This window comes from Anser cygnoides, chromosome 23, assembly GCF_040182565.1.
Source record: "Anser cygnoides isolate HZ-2024a breed goose chromosome 23, Taihu_goose_T2T_genome, whole genome shotgun sequence".
Taxonomy (NCBI): Eukaryota; Metazoa; Chordata; class Aves; order Anseriformes; family Anatidae; genus Anser; species Anser cygnoides.
In genome coordinates this window covers 6,672,541-6,681,818 of record NC_089895.1, presented here as the reverse complement: position 1 = coordinate 6,681,818, position 9,278 = coordinate 6,672,541, and the positions used below count along the sequence as shown (strand labels likewise).

The 9,278-nt window shown below is 39.0% G+C and overlaps 1 long non-coding RNA gene across 1 annotated transcript in view; it reads left to right on the top strand.

Annotated features, from left to right (window-relative positions):
- The window catches only part of LOC106044615 (uncharacterized), a 145,169-nt gene that overhangs the window by 69,883 nt on the left and 66,008 nt on the right, over positions 1-9,278 (top strand). Inside the window, exons 8-10 of the long non-coding RNA XR_010826377.1 lie at positions 3,574-3,841; positions 6,657-6,723; positions 9,154-9,263. This is a non-coding gene — a long non-coding RNA (uncharacterized lncRNA). The remainder of the gene's footprint in view (positions 1-3,573; positions 3,842-6,656; positions 6,724-9,153; positions 9,264-9,278) is intronic.

Sequence of the window (9,278 nt, the reverse complement as noted above, 5' to 3'; positions counted from 1 at the left end):
CTGTAGCAGTGTTTCTCAGCAGAGCGCAGGCTGCCGTGCCCCTGAGCGAAGCCCCCGAGGCCTCTGTTCACAAGGCAAACATCCCGTCTGGCGCTGCTGGCCCCGAGGCCTCCGCGGCAGCACTTGCTGAGCTGTGCCTAGAAAGCAGAAGGAACCGGGCTCAGTGAGTCTTTCAAATAATTTCTTTGAAGTAAGTCCCTCCAGGAGATACCTCAAGGTATCAATAGTGCCAAGTACAGGGCTCAGACCTCTGGGCTCATGGCTGCAGACTATCGCTGCTGCAGCGGGCTGTATTGCACCAATGTAAAGGTCTGATCCTTGCCTGCTGTTGCATTTTCACTTGCTAGCTGCCTGCCACACTGCATGTTACCTTTTTAAACCCTGGATGTAAAAGGAAAGGGGAAAAAAAAAAAGGAGAGAAAAATTGCTATTTCTTTTCAAGACGTATTTGAATGAAAACCAGCACGTTTTGCTTTTTGCATTTTAAAGTCATCTTTCATCTGTACTCAGCTGAAAGCACACCCAGATCTACTAGTCTAAGACAAAAGTGTGGCAACTCTGGTAGTATATTTAGGAAAATGAATTCCGTTTGAATTCAGAATGATTTTTTTTTCATACTGGGAGTAAGAATTCCCCCCAGACTGACTAATAGCAGAACCCATTATCTGCAAAGGCCAAAGGGGAAATAGACAAGTGAATGATTTGGCTCTGAAATGAGGTGAACTAATTTGGAGAGGAATGAGTATTTCTGAGCATCTGGTGGCTGGCCTGCCTAAGATAGCAAGGATAAACTGCACAGAAAAATGAGTATTTGGCTTGCTTGAAAGTAGGCAGCAATGGCCTCAGAAGTCCCTAGGGATTTGGAGCTTACAGAAATGATCTGCATTACCAAAGATTTTTTTATTTATTTTTTTGTTTGACTAAGCTCTTCTTCCCTACCCAAATGTGCTCATAGGACTGTTCAAAGTAGCAGTGAACAAAGACTATTTAGGAGCACAGTCACAGATGTTTCCTCCGTTTGTGTGATCTACGTGAGGCAGATATTGCTCCATGATATGTTATCTCAGAGATTAATGATGGACAAGTTTCAAAAGGTTTGAAATTTGCAAATAATTGATTTGGAGGAACTCCCACAACAGTGAAGCATCTTTGGATCTTATCAAAACTCTCTGTTCCCAGTGGATCTGTACCAACAGCCACAGAAGACTGAAACAGCAAAGGGAGCCCCCAGCCCCCTGCCAGAGCAGAAGGGATACAAGTTTGTCAAGCACATAAAGATGAGGAAAACACTTCTATCACTACATGGAGAGAAACTGGTTTAAAGAATTAGTTCTGGAGGAGCATGTGCTCATTTTCAAGAATCAATTTGGTTCTGATTTTGTGAATAAGAAATCGCAACTAAATCTTTTAAACATTATCATTTTATTACCTGGAGTTGGCTTGGATGACTGCTGGATTTTTCTGGTTAATGAGCATTTTTAAAAAGTCAGGAAAAATCTCTCTTCTCTGTTGAGAAAATACAAGGACAATGAGTGCTTTTTAGTTTGATTTAATATTTTTTTTAATCGAAAAATCTGCTTATGAAAACTAACATTGTTTTGTTGTGGTATTTTTAACCAGTCACTTTAAAGTAAGTATCTCCAATACACCTGCTGAAGTAACTTTAAGGCCCTTTCAGAATACCTGGGAATAAAGCACATCTGAAAGGAACAAAACCATATGAAAAGTGAAGTTTACATATTGAGAAGTGCATAAACAAATTAACTGTGCAAGATTCTCGCATACTTTTAATCAGTAAATGCTTTGCGGGGTGGACAAGGAAGATGATCTTTTAGTCTGCTTCTGTATCAGGCTCTAGCCTGAGCCTCCTCACAAAGGAAACTCGAGAATTTTGCAACGCTTTTTCATCTTGCATGTTGGCAGATCTTGCTCTTGAAGCCTTCCAGAAGAGACCTTCTCTCCAAAAGTGGGAAATGATTTCCCTCTATTCTCTGGGAGTATCTGCAGCCTCCCCACTGCTGCCCCCTCACCCCAGCTAGAGGAGATGCTCTCAGGGTGGGGCGAGCACAGAGCTCTCCGCTTCCATGGGGCTTTACAGCAGCTGAGTTGATGATGCTCGACACAAAGAGTCATTTTGTGATGACTCAAGGACAAGTTGAGAGAGAATTAGGAATAATATTGCAGAGGGGCTCAGCTTCTGTTACCGTTAAGAGGGGAGTTATAGGATTGAAGCCACAGCAGCATTCAGATGGTTACTTCTGAACAGACTGGTGAGAATATTTCTTCCAATTCTTTGCAACTCTCCATACCCTGACCTATTATTTAGAGTATGCGCTAAATTCTGCTATGAAGATGAGGGCAATTTCTCAAATAACACCTGGATGTTCAGCCTTTGTGTTCATGGGAATTATTCCTTGCAGAGCTTCAAAGTAGATGTCTGGGCTTGAACAAGGTGGTAAAATTATAACAGCAGGAACTCTCCCAGAGGAATCTTTTAGAGAGGTCCCTTGAATTAACAAGGATGAGGACACAGAGGCTGCTAATTAGTTATACTGAAATGTTCTTCCTACATATTTTCATTTTCAGAAAAGCAATAGAGTGGAATTATGAAATGTGTAGCCTTGGTTGCTAGAATCAGCTGCCTTCTTTCTGAAAGCATTTTGTGAGAGAAGGGTTGAAGAACATGAGAAATAACAGGCTTTGCTCTGGGAGTGTTAATTGCCATTTCTCATTTGTTGCTATTCTCCTGCTAAATCAGCTTGCATACATAAAATCATAAAATACACAATTTCAAAAGTTGTTGCCATTAACTTTTGTTTTTGTGGAGGTAGCTAAATGGCAAAAGATAGAATTCTGCGATAACTGTTAGAAGAGAGAAACAAGGCCTTAAAGAGAACTGATAACTTTTATAGACCAGTATTACAATCAGAAGAAGCAGGCGAGTGGTTTGGTACAAGACGATAGAGAATTTGGTATTTGTATAGGCTGGAAGGAGAAAAAAATATTAAATAAAAATAAAAATAAAAAAGAAGAAGAAGAAAAGACCCAGAACAGTTACTTCTTAGAGTGATGTAAAGCTGAAATAAACCTTCTGAGGCCAAGGAAGGTAGAGCAAATTGGTGACGAGCAGAATGAAGACCACAGCATGTTTTACCTCACCTGGCCAATTGCATTCATTTTTGCATATTATTCTCTCCTTCCCATTGAAACAAACCACTTGCCTTGGCCCCTGCGATTATAGAAGATGCAGTGCTGTTGCTGCCTCTCAACCCTCCTTTTTTGCCTCCACTCCCCACTGCTCTCCTGCCGTGTAATTTCCATGGCCTCTGTGCAGTACTGGGTTGCTCTGCTGAAGAGCATTGTTGGAGTGCTCTAACCTATCTTTTTTCCTTCCAGTTCTCAGTTGCATTGTAAACTGCACTCTGGAGCCATAAGACAAAGTATTGCTGACTGCATGATTGCTTTTGTCTTCTGTCAGGGAAACTAAGTGACACCGAGTCTTATCTCAGCCACCTCTCGTCTGCAGCACCAGCACCCAGCAGCCCCCACACAAATGTTCTTTTTTTTCTACAGCTAAGGATCAGATTCTCCAGTTTGTTGACCCAGCCTCTATGCAAGCAACCAGTTGGACGAAGAAGTGGATCTATCGTTGTCAGTAAACTTGTTTATTAGTGGACCAACAGGAAGAATGAGTTCCCTTATTGAAAATGCATTTCCAAAGATTAAATGTATTAGGAAGATGAGTTTGTTTTTGTCAGCTGCTGGCATGAAGGAAAGCACTGTGTGGGAGGACAGGCAATGTCTTTGAAAACTGTTCAGCCTATTTTTGGCCACTGTCAAAGTAAGATTAATGATTTTATATCAAAATAATATGCAATTATTAATTTTATCTTTCTAGTTTGGTTAGAAATATGGTGTCCATTTAGTGTCAAACAAAATCAGAGACAATTTTCATTTAATTATTATTAATCCAGCTTGGAGTAAAGTGTTACTATCAATGTATCACCTTTCAGTCTTGAAGCACTTGAGTTTTTTACTTTCTTTTTCTTCACAGGTTTCTTTATTTCCTCTAAATTTCACAAATTGAATGTAGATCTGGAGGCCTGTCGTCCTCCGTTGTCTCAGAAAGAGACAGGAGGCTTTTAATACCTAGAATCGTATTAGAAAATGTTGATAAGGAAGATACAACAATTTGTGTGCTCATGGGAGTTCTCCTAAGCAGGAAAACTGTGTGGGAGTTTTACCATAGACATCAGTTGAAAAGGTTCAAAATCAAACTCTGAAGAATTGGACCTTAATTTTTTATTAAAATTCATTTCATCTTATATTTTTATTGAAGTGATTGCACTCCCTGGAAGTTAAAGCTAAGGAACAATTACGAGAATTTTTATTGGGTTATAGGTATGGGCTACGTCTGCCTAACGCCTGTCACAAGGAGAGCACTCTGTCAAGGACTGCTTTTGTATGTAGTCACAATATAAAACAGAATTTCCAGCTGTTCCGTGATTTCTTTGTTCGCTTCTGCCTATTTGTGCAAGATATGGCGGAAACACAAGAGGTTAAGCTGAAACTGTGAGGAGATTCTGGCCTGGCTGCTGTCGCCTGTACATCACAGACATTCAGAGTAAAAATTTTAAAGCACTGAAAATTAGTAGCATGTAACTTATAGACTGCACCAAGTCTGTAACCTTGTTGTACTTACAAAAAGTAATTTCATTTTGATTGCCTATTGAAGAAGTCTGATTATTCTTTAAGAGTCACTTTGGAATGGAGCCTGAAGGTACAATATAAAATAATTGAATTGAGTGTGAAGTTCCAGCTGGTAACCTTGTCAGTAATTTGAACAAAGATCTTGTATCTGTAATTTAGAGTTGTAGATGTGAATATGAAGTGGATTCTACTAATACTTATGGAATTTACCCCCTCCTTTTTCCCCCCACCATTGTAACTTCTGTTCTCACCAACAAGCTCATTTTAATTGAATTAACATACCAGTTGACTGTAGCATACTGGAATTAGAACTGTATGGTTGGCTCAGATTTATTTCATGCTATATCACAGTATGAACTTGAGGAATGATTTCCAGGAGACTAATTATCACATTATACTGAACTGCACCGTAATTACAATAAGTAGAGCAACAGGATTCTTTTTTATCTTTTCCAAGTTATTTGCTGCAATTTTTGAGCCCCTTAGTGAAACTTGAAGGAAAAAAAAAAAAAGAAGAAGAAAAAGATGAATCCTAGAGCTGTTGCTAATGTTCTTTAAGAAGTGACAAAAAATACTGCCACAAATACTGCCTGGAGCACAAAACCCAGACCCTCGGTACTTGTGAAAGTGGACTTGAGCGTGTTGGTTATTTTAGTTTGGAGAGCTGCTGTCCCTGGGCCAGATTCTGTGATGCTCTGTAGTGAAGGCACAGCTCCTGATGAATACAGGGCAGTGGAATGACTCTAAAACACTTCAAGTTTGTCTTTCCTGTAAACTTAATTCAGGGGCTCTTCAGCAAGTGGTGATGCTGGCCCTTCAGACTGGTCCTCCCAATGCCCTCTCACTTTGCAGGCGCTGCGATAAAGCTGGACAAATCGGCCTTCAAGGGTGAAGGCAGGGGTTCACAAGAACTCCTTCAGAAGAACGGAATTGAAGGAGCTATGTGATAGATACCAGATCCCAGAAATGATCTCTCTGTCTTAGTTCTGTGCTATTCTATTTAGGGTTTTTATTCTTTTTATTGTCTGTAGGGGATTAGGACTGTAATCCGTTAGATCTGAGTTGCAATCATTTATATAATTTGTGACTGACCTTCCTGTGCAAATTGTGTCCCCTTCTTTGAGACTTAGTAACCTAGAGCAGAACTTTGGAATGGAGTTTCTGAGACACCTACCTGTACCCATAGTATTTTGTTTCATTTAGGTCATGATCTCCTTTGAAAAAGGATGAAATGTAAGCCAACTAGCATTTTCCGTACAGTTCTGGGATGCTATCAGTGCAGATCCCAGACAAATGTTAAAGGTTGTTTAATTCTTGTAAGCAAACTGGTAGTTCACGAAGTAGATTATTCATTGAAAACATCCAAACATCTCTCTCATCTTCTGGTAGCAACCAGAATTCTCCTATCTGTGTATTGAAAAAAACAAGTTGCTGTCTCTCAGAAAGAATTAGTTGGTCTGACAGTTTACGGAGCAGGTTTCTCCTGGAAGAGATTGCAAACAATACACTTTCCAATATCTGATTGCTGTATTCACAGAACAGCACATTTATCAGTATTACCAGTTTAGAAGTGGAAAAACTGAAGATCATATGTAAGGTCCTCTAGCCAAACAAAGAATCCTTCACCTAACAGTACTTGTTACAAGTGCTGCAATGGCAACCTGCTACATCTGAAAACACCACATAAAGAAGCAAGGCATATAAGTTTTACCACGTGCAAATCCAAGCGGCTACCTTTTCAAATTCTAAATTGTTAATAACCACAATCATCACCTCAATAAGTTAACAAAATACTGAGGAATTTCAATTTAATGCTATTTGCAATATGAAAATTGTGCACAATTTTTATTTTTTACTTAAAATCTGTATTCAGCTAGAAATAAGCTTATCGATCAATTTCTTCAAATTTTAGGATTTACCTTTTTTCTTTTTTTTTTTAATTGCAGAGGCAGCTTCCTCAGTTAGACAGATCCAGACATGGAAATCAACTTTCTGCAGGCATCAGGATAAATGGTATGTTACTATGGCATTTTGGATGCCTTCTTATTTACTGAGCTTTTTAGCCCTGTATGTTGCTAAGATGCAAGGCTGATGCACAAAACAACAGGCCATCCTAGTCTTCAGATAATAAGGTCAAAGTACAAAGCCAGTAGGATGTAATTTTCCACACATGGAATGTGTTCTACTTAGACTTGAATTTTTTTAGTCCTATTAGAAGTAATTGCTTTCTGATCAAAACAGAAGACTAGTTAAGAATGAAATCCAATTCACTGCTTTGGTTTAATAACTGGTAAATTTGCCAATTTGAAACATGCTAAAAACACACACACGCATGTGCTTCTATTTTGTACACTCCTTGGCCACCTGCCATGAGCCATAGTTAGTGACACCAACACCTTGATTTACTGTCTCTGAGCAGCTATGTCTCATTTCATGAAACGCTTTAACGAAGTGGTGCCAACCATTCCATGATGCTGTTATACCTCCCTCCTCTTTTGATAGCTCCCTTCTCATGTCCCAGCTGGTATTCCTTGGAGCTTTGCCTTTGGTAAACTGCCATATATTCTTTGCAAATATGCCACAGCTATTCACTTTTCCTTCTACAAATGACTCGCATTAGCTTCTATTGTTGTTGCTTGTCACTGAGAATATAGTTCCTTCAACTCACTAGCTGCTGTTATTTTTCTCTAGCAATTTTCCCTAGCCATTAAGATGCATTTCCTCCCAAATGTTATGAAAATATATATTTTTTTCATTTACTTAAAGTTTGTAATGCTTTTCCCATAGATAAATATCTCCCACAGGAATGACTGGAGAGAATGCGAGAGGTTTTTGTTGTTGTTGTTCTTTTCCATCTGCAGTGCATTTTCTGCCCTTAAATTTATGTATGTGCCTGCCCCCTCTTTCTGAATATATGTGGGAAGTAACTGCTATGGGAAAAAAAAAGGAGTGTCTAATGATACACACATATGTGTTTGCAGAGAGAAAGGACAGTTTGGGGAATATCTGTAGATAACGCATTGTGGAGAAAGACTTTTCTATGCATATGAGCAATGGGAGTGTTGGTAAAAGTGTGTGTGTACTCATCAATGCCGATCTATACTGGCCTGATTCTTATGCCAGTTCATATTTACACCCATATAATCATAGAGGTTTTGGTTAATTTATTGTGCTTTGCAATGATACATGTTTTTGTTTTTGTTTTTTTTTTTGTCATTTTGAAATTTCAAATACCAGTGGAGAGGTACTTTTAGTAAGTCAGAGGGTTTATTCATCGGTATGAGAAGAGAAACGTTTTCACAGGATCCTTATTCAGATTGGTATAGCACCTATACATTTGGATTCTGACCTGAATTATTTAACCCATTTAAGTGTGCAAAGCTGAAAATCTCACAAAACAAAATTCCCTTAGATGATTCATAACATTTCTTTTTTATCACAGTCCACAGATATACAGATAAACTCATATTTCTCAGAGGATTTAAACTTTCTGTTAGCAAACAGATGTAAGAAGGCATATCCCAGCCATTTCAGTGTGAAAAATTAGGTAGCTTGGGTCTGGGTCTACAGATGGATAAAGGGTCTTTTTTGCCCAGCTCGTTGCCCTTTCTTTGTGGCTGATGATCCCTTTATGAGTGGTGACAACTTAAGGAGTTTGGACAGTAAAAATGAAGACTAGAGTTGGTAGCGTAACAGCTGGGATACAATTCAGTGGGAGATCTGTACGTATTGTCTCCATCTAGCACTGGAGAGATTTCTGCTGTTTGGAGCCCCCAATTTTTTCACATTGCTTCACAGCAAATCACTTCTGGTTGAACACTGGCTCTCAGGAAGAGATTCTGTAGCCAAAACCGGCCTTTATAGCACAGCCTTAAACAGAGATCACGTGCAGTGTGCTTGCAGCATATAAATTCTGCTGCAGTTTTGGCTGCATTGATTACTAGTGCTTGTGCTATGAGTCACCTAACTTTCTGTTGTCGCAGCACTATGTATATTTTTAGGCTGTGGAAAAAAATAATGAGACCAAATATTTTATACAAATAACATGATTTTGATCCCTGTCTTGAATATTTGATCATTGCATTGGTCAGGTAAGAGACGTTACTGCAGCTGAAAGGTAAAGATAAAGGAGACCTACTGGTAGTGTAGCAAAAAGATAGGTCCTCTACTTAGATTAAGCAGGCACAAATTGGAAAGGAGGGAGAGGGAACTATTTTTCACATAACCATAATTGTGTGCTAATTATATCATGGAATGAAAGCAATTGCCCAATTATAAGACAATGTATCACTCTATCACAGGCAGTGCTTTGAAGGTTTATGTACTTTAAATTACCGTGACATTCCCAAGGCTCTTCTGTTTACTCATTTGTCTCAACATCTTCTAGCAACAGAAGTACTATGACTAAAGCCATTAATTAATATAGTCCTTGTTTCTTTGCAGAAGTTACAGAGTCTTGTTCAGAATGAATTTATGCTGTTTTGTGAAGTAGCTTGATTTTCCTGATACGCTGCTAATGACCACTCAATGTTTGATAACTGAGAGCAGATAAGGTAGGTTTCCTCCTC